General features: G+C 35.5%; 2 non-coding genes across 2 annotated transcripts; one reads left to right on the plus strand and one right to left on the minus strand.

Moving 5' to 3' along the window:
- Positions 1 to 217: 217 nt before the first annotated feature.
- LOC116554349 lies at positions 218 to 279 on the plus strand. Its single transcript, XR_004270179.1, has one exon. It is a non-coding gene; the product is annotated as a U7 small nuclear RNA (small nuclear RNA).
- A 5,853-nt stretch (positions 280 to 6,132) lies between these two features.
- LOC116554695 lies at positions 6,133 to 6,273 on the minus strand. The gene has a single exon (XR_004270278.1). It is a non-coding gene; the product is annotated as a U4 spliceosomal RNA (small nuclear RNA).
- Positions 6,274 to 13,526: the final 7,253 nt, after the last annotated feature.

The following is a 13,526-nucleotide window of genomic DNA, read 5'->3' on the forward strand; positions in this document are numbered from 1 at the left end:
GCACACCACCATGTCCAGTTAATTTTTGTATTTTTAGTAGAGACGGGGTTTCACCATGTTGGCCAGGATGGTCTCAATCTTTTGACCTTGTGATTTGCCCACCTCGGCCTCCCAAAGTGCTGGGATTACAGGCTTGAGCCACCGTGCCAAGCCAAATTACTTAAATTTTTTATAAAAAATTTAAAGTAGTAGAGTACATGTTTAAAAAGACATGATGTAGTGGCACAGCTCTTTTCGAATTTGTCTAGCAGATTTTCAGTTTTTTAGCAGAAAACCACCCCAATCAATACACACACAAAGATGATGTGGCTAATCCTCTCAGAGAGCTCTTTCAAGTTTATATAACAAATATCTCTCTTTACACGCATTTTTTCTTCTAAAAGTTCTCTTATTTGAGTTTCTTAGACGTTCTATATTTCCTATTTATCATTCTATTTAAATTTCTCTATAAAGTCATCCAAATTCTCATATTCATAAACACAAAGAAAAATGTTTCAGATCATCTTGCTTGACCACTAGATGACATTTCACACTATTCATCACTTCTTCCTTCCCATAAACCTATCCTCCTTCAGTCTCTTGACTCTGTTAGGGATCCCCTGTTCCTCAGCTTGTTCTTTTTTTTTTTTTTTTTTTTTTTTTTTGAGACGGAGTTTCGCTCTTGTTACCCAGGCTGGAGTGCTATGGGGCGATCTCGGCTCACCGCAACCTCCGCCTCCCGGGTTCAGGCAATTCTCCTGCCTCAGCCTCCTCAGTAGCTGGGATTACAGACACGCGCCACCATGCCCAGCTAATTTTTTTTTCGTATTTTTAGTAGAGACGGGGTTTCACCATGTTGACCAGGACAGTCTCGATCTCTTGACCTGGTGATCCACCCGCCTTGGCCTCCCAAAGTGCTGGGATTACAGGCGTGAGCCACCGCGCCCGGCCTCCTCAGCTTGTTCTTTAAGTGATGCTGATCCTCAGACTTCTGAAATATGTTTGTCTTTGCTCTTTGAGAAACATTAAACTTTCCTTCTTTAGCTCTCACAATCATGGCAAATATATAGCAGTTGAAGATTCTTGCCACTTTATCCTGTGCTACATGCCCATGAAATAAAATAGAATTCATTTATAAGTCTTTCCCGATCCAAAATTCTCAAAATCCATCACATTTTGAATTGGGAATAGGGTTTATTTCTCCAGGAAAAGTCTGAAATCATGGGCAAATCTCACCAAGGATGTGGGAATAAACTTAATGAAATGTAAACCCTGTTGCCTCTAAGTACAAGAGAAAAATGGTAAGAAGTAAGATAAAATTTATAATTTCAGAAAGTTCTGATCAATTGTTGAACTCAAGTAACAGCTTTCTTTTAAAGAATGGCAACCTAGTGCAGCTGTATTATTGTCAGGAGTTCTGGACCTTCACATTAGTAGTTAAGATAAAAGGGAAGCAACAAAGGGAGGAGGGTATAATGAGGCCGGTTCAACTCCCACTTCCTGTCAGGGTCTGAACGTTTTTCTTTTTTGTGGAGACTGGGGGATCTTGTTGGCCAAGAGGTGGGTTCCATTCAGTTAGTTGAATAGCTTAGAATTTTATTTTTGGTTTACAATCTGAAAAGTAAATGTCAACTGAGGACAAAAATCCTTATAGATAATACATTGGCTAGGCTTCTGTGATTAGTTGTATCAAAGTAAAGATAGGATTGTTTATTAGGGGACCATGAAATTTAATCTGTGAAGACTTGTTAGAATTTTCACCCAAGAAAAGTTATAAGAAATCATTTGTAGAGGACTCTATTGTGTCAAGGGAATATCTCTTTCTTATGCTTTTATTTTTCTCAGTCAAATTTCTTATTAACATGTTTATCAACTGAAGTGATAACAAGACTTAAATTTCTAAAATAGGTAACAAAGTTGCAGGAACAAGACCGTGTTTAATGGATTAATCCTATCTCTGTTAGGCTTTCTTCAAAATAATTAGAAAATACTGCATTCATCAGAGGATAAAACATTCAAGCAGAAATGGCAAAATAAATACATGTGAGCAAAGAGGATGGACTGCTATGTAACTCTATAAATTGTCTGGCATATTTATTTGTTTTCCATTATGTTTAGGGTGTTTCAAAGGATTATGAAAATGAGATAGAATAAAGACGAGTGTTCTTCTCTTGTAGCAAATTACTTTTTAATACATAAGTTAATTGAACTGTTTTCCCACAAGGAAGATGACAGACAATATCAACTATCAAAACTTTCAGAGAAAAGTGTTGCATTCTTGTTAAAAATTAAGAAAAAAACATCCTGTTACATTTAGTTTTATTAAGTTACAAGAGGAAATGAAGCATAATTTTTAAAATGAATATAAACTGCTGAAAAGGCTACATTCTCTTCACTTATTTTAAATAATTTTATTTATTCTTCATTGTCTTAGGCAACCATCATTGATCATTCTATTACGGAGAATACTGTTATCAATATTAGCACTTGGAAAAATATCTTAAGGATTGAGAGTGTGCATTTACACTAATATATCTCAGAAGCAGAGAAAATGTAGGTGACTGCAGCCAGTACCACCCTTCAGTCAGGGCAAGAGACAAGTTCACTGGGATAATGTGTGTCTCCCTCTTCTAAACCATGTTCCTGGCACCAGAAATCCTTCAGTTCTTTCACTAAATGATGCCAACCCTCATCCATGTACTATACCAGCCTCTTCCCAGTTTCACCTTCATGAATTTAGATTACATGTTCAATGTGATCATACCGAGCTCATAGGAGTGGCCAAAGAAGAGAAGTGTGAGAGAATGGAGTTTGGGAAGAGAAGGTAGGAGGCCCAGGGACCAGCTTTCCTCCTGTGGCCACATCTGCATTTTTGCTCACACTGTTTTCTCCATGTGATATTCTCCCTACTCTTCTTGTGAATTCTGACTTATCTTTCAAAGCTACTTAGGTAGGCATGCCACTAACTTTTCTAATGTGTTATTACATGTTACTATGTTTACATGTTACTATTACTTACACATGTTACTATTATTGTCCTTATCATATGATATTACATGGGTTTTTTGCTACCTTTCAATTTCCCATTTGAACCCTTGAATGCTGATAAATTATTTCTTTACTTTTTGTTTCCCTAATGACTTCTCCAGTGCATAAAATAAATTATCACATGATGGAAGTTAGTAAACCTTTTTAAACTAAGTAATGATAACATATTATCTATTTAAACAAAATCTGGGATTCTAATCAACTATTCAGTTGGTTACTCAGATGAATTTATTGTGTAATATTCTTGCCATTGTGAAATTGCTATTTTATATGTACCTCCTGGAACAAGTGGTATTTTCATTGACATGATATTCCATTCATTAAATTGTTATCTAAGGACAAGAGGAAATTGGTAAGAAGATAAAATTTATAATTTTAGAAAGTTCTGATCAATTGTTGAATTCAAGCAGTCAGAATTCAAAAGGATGAGTGCTAATAGAAATAAATGCAATTGGTTTAATGAAAGTTTGTATTCTAGGCTAATCCATGGAGACTTCATACTTGATAGCATGATTTGACTATTCATAGCAAAAGGAAAAATTTCATTATTGTGTGTCTTATACTATTTTGTGAAAAACTGTGTCTTGTATCATTCTGTATAACTCTATAAATTTGTTCTTGTGAAAATGCTAAGTAACCACAGATATAGTTTTTTCTTTTAACTTTCATTTTAAGTTCATGGGTACATGTGTAGGATGTGCAGGTTTGTTACACAGGTATATGTGTGTCATGGGGGTTTGTTATATAGATTAATTTACCACCCAGATATTAAGCCTAGTATCCATTAGTTATTTTTCCGGATCCTTTCCATTCTCCTACCTTCTACCTTGTAATAGGCCCCATTCCGTGGTGTTCCTGTCTATGTGTCCATCTGTTCACTTCATTTAGTTCCCACTTAAAAGTGAGAACATGCCATGTTTGGTTTTCTGTTTCTGTGTTAGTCTGCTAAGGATAATGGTCTCCAGATCCTTTCATGTCTCTACAAAGGATATAATCTAGTTTTATTGAGAAAATATCAAGAAACCTATGAGCCCCTAAATATTCTTTTCCACTAATTACAATGATTTGAATTGTAGCTGGGGCTGTACTTAATCCTGAACATATGATCATATTATCAGTAGAAAAAAAGGATTATCCCAAATAAAACCCATGTATTGATAATATAAAAAATATATATTTATAGCCCAAATCTTTCCTCTGGGTTCTAAATTCCAATTCAACTCTTAATATCCATAATTGGATGCCTCAAAAATGTCAAACTCAAAATGCAGAACAGAACCTTTTATTTTTACTAAATTACCAATTTTCCACATATCAGTAAATGTTCTATCATATACCAAATTTCTAAAGGCAGAAACCTAGAAGCTTTTTTTTTCTTCCGGTTTGTTCTTGCCTCCTGCTCACCGTGACATCCAATTTGTTAGAAAGTTTCAATGATTCAAGTTTCAGTCAATTTTCCTCTAAATATATTATGAATTTCTCTTGCTTCCTTGTCTAAAGCTATCACATTTGTCTATCATGTCAATCCTCATATGAACTTCTGCAGCAGCCTCTCAAGCAATCTCCCTGCTTGCACCCTTGCCGCCTTCCTTACACATCATCTTAAAATTTGAAGCAGATCTTTTCCTTTCTCTGCTGAAAGCCTTTCTGTTGCACTTGGAATAAAAATTCAAGTGCCTTCGTGAATCTGATCCTTCTTGCTTTCTCCCTGGTGGGTTGCTCAATACAACAATACCTTTATTGTTCATTATATGCCTGCCACATTTTTCTTCACTGAGTTCTTCTGCTTGTCATTCACTTTATTACAGTTTTTATGCAACTACCACCATTTAACTATTTAATTCAATATTTCAATATCCATTTCTCAAAGAAATGTTACCACATGTAATGTAGCTTCATTCCACCCCCCCACACACATTTTTCTTCATTCCTTTTTATTCTTTCATAGCATTTACCCCAACTTACAGTTTATTCTTCTACTAGCATTTATGTTCATCTCTCTTATTCTTTCAGAATGAAGACTCTGTCTGTTTGATTTACTACTCTATTTCCATTACCTCCCATGGTTCCTGTTGCATAATAATTAATATTTGTTGAAAAATAAGTGGATTTAGGATAGATTTACTAATATGTAGCCTACTGAAGCACCCTGGAAAATAAAATGTAAATCATAAAGATGTTTTCCTCTTAAAACTTTATTAAGATAAGATGGAATACAAATATATAAACAAAGAAAAAACCAGGCAGTGGAGTTCTAAATTTAATTTGTAAAAGTAATAGGTTTTCCAAAATATCTATCCATAGGATAGTGAAAGACTTGTGCTATTTTCAAACTACATTGGTTCTTATCTTTATATTTGAGGAAGATGAAACTCTTAACATGTCAAATTTCACCTATTAGTTTCACATTTTACCTTATAATTTAAAAGTGACTTCCATTGTCACTGAGGTATCTATCAAAAACGTGTCTATAAATATCCTTTGCTCATTTTCTTGAAATGAGGTGTGAATGAAAATTGTAATTCATTGCAACTTCATAAAAATAATAGTCAAGCTTTTTTTTCTGTGAAAAAAACTACAATATCCATGCTTGCTTTTCAATGTTTGGTTTTGGTTAAATGACATAATAGATTAAATAAATGATGCTGTGATATAAAGACAGCCAGTTTAATATATTAACTATATGCTATATTTTCTCATGTACCTATAAACAAAACTTGTGCCCAAATACTCGATATAGATATTTAAAATGACAATGATAGATGGTCAGATTAAATGAGTTAACTCAGACATTATTATTTTTTTTTCTGAAATGGTTAGCTAATTACAATAGAAAATCCTTTTTTTAAGCCCAGATAGCCCCAAGATTGCATTTGTTTGCTGTATTTTGTTTAGACACAGTCTATATTTTACCATTCTTATAACACCTAAGAAGCTGTCTTTAAGTATAAAATGGAAATCATTCCAATCAGTATTATCTCTACAATTCAGTCTCCTGGGGAAAGAGTTCTAGAGAAAAAATGGCTATGTTTGTAGCAATTGGAAAATAAACCATGCTAGATGAGGTATGAAATGGGACAAATCTTTTTTTTTTTAATTATTCAATCTCCGTAAAGACTGTCAAAAATTGCCAATGCCTACTGTATTTTAAGTCTTCATGGTGGGGTATTGAGAAAAGTTTTCAATTAGCAATAATTGCACCTCAGATAAACCTCATTGGCTGCAATACTGCCGTTGCGCAAAGCTGAAATGGGACAAATATTAACATTTATATGTTTATTTTTCCTTTCTTCTGAATATTCTTAGTGAATAACTGTATTCTTATGAGACAAAGCAGAGTTTATAATAACTGAATTACATCATAGAAAACCATGCAGTTGAGGTTTTAATATTTTTGTTTTGAAGCGAATCTTGTGATTTTTCTACTTGCTATGAGTCAAAAATTTTGAGACACTAATAGATAGGAGGAAACAGTTAAAGGATTTTTATAGTTCTCTTTATTCCCTATTAAAATAAAAATATAAACAATTTTCAACTATTACTCATAATGCTGTCCACCACCTCTGCTTGGTAGGGGCAAATTCAACAGTCTGAATCCTTGAGGTCAAGCTATTGTGGTTTTCATATGTTGGAGGCAGACACATTAGGGAGAGGGTAGATTACAATGTCCACTTGACTTAATAATTGAATATAACATGATAGTTTATTTTTCAAACTTGTTCATGGTCTAAGAGTGCAGTGGTTAGAGGTGAAGCAGGGGATAGAATTTATCTACTACCACACTACCATTTACTGCAGTCTTTAAACAATTCTTAAACAGAGGAACAGATCTTTTCTCAAATGGATTTACTGAGAATTATCATGCAGTCCCCAAAGTGAAAAACCTAAAATACCAGAGATATATACGTAACATTCAACTTTTCTGAGTGTGAACTTGTACATATCTTAAAGAAAAAAGGGGATCCTCTTTTTAGGGTAATTTTGTAATTTTTAACAATATTCTCTTTTCCTATATAGAGGGAAACATTATGTGACAACAATAAATTAAGATTTCACCCTAAATCTCCCATAGTTCACCAAGCTATAAAATAATAGCTGAGACAAAATATCAGCTGAACCTATATTAACTCTGGGATTAATTTTATCATATTTAGAAATAATTTTTACATAGAAATCATATGTAAAGTGACATATTTAAACTATCAAAAATATTAACATCAGAGATAAGCTTCTAATTTATTCTGTACATAGAAAGATGGAGAGAGAAAAGATGTGCATTCAAGGATCAGACATTTTTCATGACTCCACATGATTCAAGTGATTGATAGTTACAGAATTTTTAATAGCAAAGACAATTCACAAAAGGGTTAAATTCACAAGACTAGATGCAGCTTGTCAAACAGGATTAACAAAAGCATCTAATAATCCAAAGAAAAGAAGGTAAAGTTGAAATGAACAGCAGTACGCTTGAATTAAATCAGCACATCTCTCTGTGAATCTAATGAGCTAACATTATGAGTATTTTTTGATTTACTCCAGCAATCCAAAATTGTTTAAGCATTCAGTCAAGCAGTAATTTTATTTGAAATTACTTTGACTTTATGTGTCCTGAATGACCATGACTTGGATTTTTATTTGTGTTGAATTAACAAACTTGACCTTCCTAGATATTAGTACTCTATTTAAACTTACTTTTAAATAACAAATTCCAAATTTCTCTCTAAGTAAGATGCATAGCCTTAACAGGTACAGTAATACTCAAAGTCTCATCAGCTTCACTCAAGACAGGTCATTAGAATATTCACTCTTCTTACAGCCATGCTACATCCACCTCCTTTTTTTAACCCACATATTTATATGTATTTGTATAGCGCCATCAGTACTTAAATAAAAACAGTGATCTTTTTGATTTTCAGATCCATCCTTATGAGATCCATGCCATGAGGGGATGTGGGAATATGTAATCCTATGGAAGGTCCAATCAGACCAACTTGTCACAGAGAACACTTAACAAACATCTTTAGTTTCATCATGAGGAAGAAGGATAAATCTGTGAAACTTCAGTCGTATTTCAGCCAATTGTGAGAAAGAATTCTAAAATTTAGCTATTCAACATGCCTCAGAAAGTATGGTTGTCCTCACTAGAGTTTTTGGATAGATGGTAAATGGCCATTTTGTCTTAGATGTCAAAGAGATTTTTATTCCTCCACTGAGGGTGATACAGTTAACTGTCAAAGTTTCTTGAAGTCTTAGTTTCAATTCTTGGAGGAAAAAAATTCTTATCCTCGGTTGTCACAGAAGGAGCCATCTGACAGATGTGGGCAGCTGCATTGTCTGTCATAATGTATATTTGGACTGTTATGTATTATAACAGAGAGCACCTTGGGCAGTCATGTGATGTAAAGACAAAAGACAGGTTGGAGTAGATAGGCCAGTGAACAAAAAACAGCACTAAATAAACTGTAGATGTTCAATATTGGCCCAAAGTCCTTTCACCCAATGTCTTCATCAACCAATCTATAAAACAAAGGGATTGGACAGTATTTTATTCATCGAAGATGTCTTGAATATTCACTATATTTCAAGTCCTGCAAATACAAAATATAAAGATATAATCTTTAAAGTACTTCTGGTCAACTAAGTAGAGCCAGGTGAGGAATGGTATTTCAAGGAAGGAATCCAAGCTGGAAAAGTCTTAGTGGGTGAAAGTGTGTGTGATGGGGTTGGAGTATGGGGAGAAATGATGGGAGGCTCCTTTGAACTTTCAAATACCCTGAATGTATTTCTATTCCATTGACTTAAAAAATTATGTTTTAATTTTCCACTCATTATGATTTTCTTCAGGATAAAAATCATTTTGTTCTTTTCACTCTACCTCCCTAAACCTTCACCTTACTACCACCACTTAGAGTGACTGATAATCACAGACTCTCAATAAATAGGTTAATGAATGAATGCTCCACTCTTTTCCCTCTAGGCAAGGATGCAAAGTTAAAATTGAGGCAGAGGTCTCAAGGCAATTAACTGCCCATTGATCTTTTGCATAAACAGGTCTTGGTCTCTTGGCCTCTACTCAACCCTGTAAAGTTTCCATACCTTCCCTCTACTCCCTCCCAACTCCATACCTCACATAGGTCTAAGTCAAGAACTGATACATTAAGAGATCTCACAGTAAAATTAGTCTTTACATATGAAAAATATTGTTTTCCATCCCCCAGCCTACAGGAGGCAGCACCGATACTCAGAGCAGTAATGAGGCAATATTTGGAAGCCTGAAAAATGAAGAATCTAAATGAAATCAAAGCTAGTTGCTAAGCCTGTTTTATCAAGCAGTTCTGTGTCTTGGGATTTTTTTCTGCAAACTCACTACATCTGCTTTATGTTGCTGCCATGTTTTACACATAATTGTTAATTGTTCCCATGTTTACTCATTGCTCAGTAAATGGCTGGCACTAACTTCAGAGAAGTAATGGGCCAGGTGTGTTGGCTCACACCTGTAATCCCAGCACTTTGGGAGGCTGAGGTGGGTGGATCCCTTGGAGTCAGGAGTTCGGGACCAACCTGGCCAACATGGTGAAGCCCCATCCTACTAAAAATATGAAAATTAGTTGGGCGTGGTGATGGGTGCCTGTAATTTGGGCTACTTGGGAAGCTGGGGCAAGAGAATCACTTGAACCTGGGAGGCAGAGGTTACAGTGAGACGAGATCATGCTATTGCACTCCAGCCTGGGTGACAAAAAAGAAATTCTGTCTCTCTCTCACACACACACACACAATGTCAGAGAAGTCATATACAGAAACTATCCAGCAGTCGGGCTAAGGTGGGTACAGTACATGGGCCACAAGATTTGCTACTATTTCTGTGCCAAGGGCATTAATGAATGAGTGTCTTAACAGTCACAGAACTTTATTCATTTTGGAGCTAGGAAGCATAAGTATCATTCAAAAATTAACACACACTGTGTTTTCATCCAGCACAAGGAGAAGCAAATTCTTCATGTGCCACTTGCAAAAGTCTTTTATCAGCCTTGCTAAGGGTTGTGTCTTTGAGGATAGTCATTTTTCCTTTGGCTCCAATTCATTCTGATGGCTTAAATATGAGGTCAGGTTTGAAGAGTCTAAATGAGGTGAAGTGATTTCCTTGTTAGTGGAGGGAGGAGGAGAACAGAGTCATCTGTCCCATTACTAGAATATATTGATTTGGCACTAGAAAGAAAAGAAGTAAAGCAAAGGGGCCCTATATGTGACTCCTATTAAGAAACAGTTACATAATTCCAGCTAGCAGGGAAAAATGTCACATATCAGAGGATTGCTTTTGGAAAAAGAAATAAATAACATTGAGATCTCTCTTAACTGGAGACTTTCAAGTAAAATTTGCCCCATGTCTACAGAAAATTATAATGGCATTAATGATGAAAAACTCATATATAATGTAAGTTATCATTTTGAGAAAGCCAGCTACTACTTTTGCATTTCCTCAATAAATTGTCACATTGCATACATTTGATTTCTTACAAGACAATTTTCTCATTATTAATAGAAGAAGGAAATTATAGTATCTTTTACTTATAAGTCAATAGATATTAGTGAAGATTTCCTCGAACTTCCTCTGTCCTCAGTATAATAACCATTGAAAGGCACTTTCATATATAGATTATTACATCAACTTTAAAGTCATGCAGAGTTGGGTTTAAAGTCTGGCTCCACTAAAGTATCATTACAAGTAACAGAAAACATGATTTAAACTAGCTTGAGCAAGTAATGGGAATTTGTTCATATAATTAAAAAATTTTAGTGGAATCTGGATTCAAGCAGGGCTAAATTCAAGGATCAAATAGTATGATCAGAACTGAATTTCTTCCCATCTCTTGGCATAGTCTTCTCTCTTCCATGCTATGATTTTTATTTTTTTGGTGGGAAATGGCTACAGCTCCATCTTCTCTCAGGAGCAATCATAGGGATGTTCAGCCAGGAAGACAGTGGGCTTGTAGAACAGAGCTTGAAAAACAGATGCCCTAAAAATTGATGGTTATTATTAGAAATTAAATAAATACATTCTTGGTGACAAAAATACCATTTTCCATCCCACAACAATTTACTTTGTGATCTTGGGCAACTTATTTAGCCCATCCATGCCTCAATTTCAATTGTAAAATGGAAACGATATTAACTATTCTAAAGCATCTAAGGTTTAAAATATTTTTTTGAAAACTGTTTTAAAGCTTTTGGTAGAATACATGACAAATAATAAGTGGGAAATAAAGCTGCTAAAAAAATCCAGAAAGATGTATGAGTAGGCAAATGGGGTTCTGATCTTAGGCCCTGATCACAGGACTGATGGTCTTTCTAAAGCGGAACTACATTTCTATGACAAAAACACATTTGAAAGTATGTGACTAAGTGCATGGAATAGCTTAAACTTGCCAAAGAAAATTACACCAGCATTTATGAGAGATGCAGTATATTTGGCAGAGAGAAATAAAAATGAAAAAAATCTATGTTCTTGCTATATGAAAAATGCATCATTTGTTTCAATCCTTCCACCTACAGAGAAAGAAGAGACAGTCAAGGACAAAAACATAGCTTCATGCATATGCATCACTTTGCTATAGAACATTGGTAAAATTTCCTTGTATCTGTCAAGGTCTTCAGCCTGATAGCTCAAAGAATACCCACTGGGCTAGACTAGATGATGAAATCAATGAAAGAGAGAGAGGAGAGAGAGATAGAGTCAGAGAGAGAGAGAGAGAGAGGAAGAGAAGAGATCAGGAGAGGAGGGGGAGGGGAGGGGAGAAAGAAAAAACGAAAGAGGAAGAAAGTATAAACCAGGGATGTGTGCATTGGTATTAATGGTAGCAAATAAGGAGGGCTCCTTATCTTGGAAACATGCTAATGATCTTATTCTGATTTCTCATAAGTAATGTTAATTTCCAGGAGGGCAGCAAAGGATAGTTGCCCTGATTAGGAAAATAGTTGAAGGGAAAGTACCAATCCTGAAACTCTTCTAATAGTCCTGTCAATCCAGAACTCAAGGCAGAATTTCTAGAGACAGAGTGGACTGTGGGGCAGAAACATAATGGTTCCCCTATTACTTCAGCTATACTCATATAGCAAAGACAGGACAAAAAGTACATCAGGGAAAGTCAATTGATTTGCTATAATAGACATGACAATTGTCTTCTTTTTCATTTCTGTCTCAGAGTCCCATCAGGCACAATTTACATTTTATAAGATGATATTTAATATACATGTGTGCTTTTTGCCACAGGGATATTTGAATTCATCAGCACACCATTTGCCTTAGTCTGTTTGAGCTGCTATTACAAAAATAACATAGTCTGGATGGCTTATAAATGACAGAAATTTCTTTATCACAGTTCTGGAAGCTGGAAACTCCAAAGACCTGGCAGTTTGGTGTTTGATGAGGGCCTGCCTGGATTGTCACATGGCAAAAAGGACTAGGGAGCTTTGTAGCACCTCTTTTATAAGGGCCCTTATCCCATTCATGATGGCTCCATTCTCATGATTAATCACCTCCCAAAGGCCTCACCTCCTAATATCATCACTATTGGAGATTAGGTTTCAATATATGGATTTTGGGGGTATATGAGCTGTATGTCCATGTACTGCCATATTCAAGGGTGGAGCAACTTGGAATCAATAATTATCAAGAATTACATACTACATTGAAGATGTCCAAGTGACTATATTTTCAGAGGAAGAAGTTTAAGAAAGTAATAAGGACTGTAGTCATTCATATGACAAATGAGGACTGTTTGATAAACTCATCTAACATTTAAAGTCTGGCTCAGAATATTAATTGTTGAGAAATTACATGGATGGAGCTACTAGCAAGTACATTTTACCTGTTACTAACCATGATGGCTGATTTTGGGTATCAACATGACTGGATTAAGTGATACTCAGGTAGCTGGAAAGGCACTAAGTATTCTCAGTGCTTCAGTAGGCAATGAGCCTGGCCCTCTTCTGTTAAAAATAATCCAGGTGGTTTGGCATTAGATTAGAATATTGAACTGCCCTAGGGGTGTCTGTGAAAGTGTTTCAAAAAGAGTTTGGCATTCGAGTCAGTGGACAGAGTAAAGAAGATCTGCATTTACTATGGGCAGGCATCATTTAATCAGCCTGCTAGAATGGAACAAAAACGTAGAGGAAAGGAGAATTCTTGCTGTCTCTTCCAGCACCTGGACAACCTTATTCTGCCTTTGGACAACAGAATTCCAGATCCTCCACCCTTTGAGACTTGCACTCCTCCCTGCAAAACCCTCATCCCCTGGGGTTCTTGGGCCTTTGGCTTTAGACCTAGAGAGTTCACCATTGATTTCCTTGGTTCTGAAACCTTTGAACTTGAACTGTGTCACACTATTGGCTGACTTTTCTGGTTCTCAAGCTTGCATATGACCTACCATGTGACTTATCAGCGTCTATAATCAAATGAACCAATTCCCCTAATAAATCCCTTCTTCTCTCTCTCTCTCTCT

The sequence above is a fragment of the Sapajus apella genome, unplaced genomic scaffold (genome assembly GCF_009761245.1).
Source record: "Sapajus apella isolate SASKATOON/1434 unplaced genomic scaffold, GSC_monkey_1.0 scaffold1, whole genome shotgun sequence".
NCBI classification, from domain to species: domain Eukaryota; kingdom Metazoa; phylum Chordata; class Mammalia; order Primates; family Cebidae; genus Sapajus; species Sapajus apella.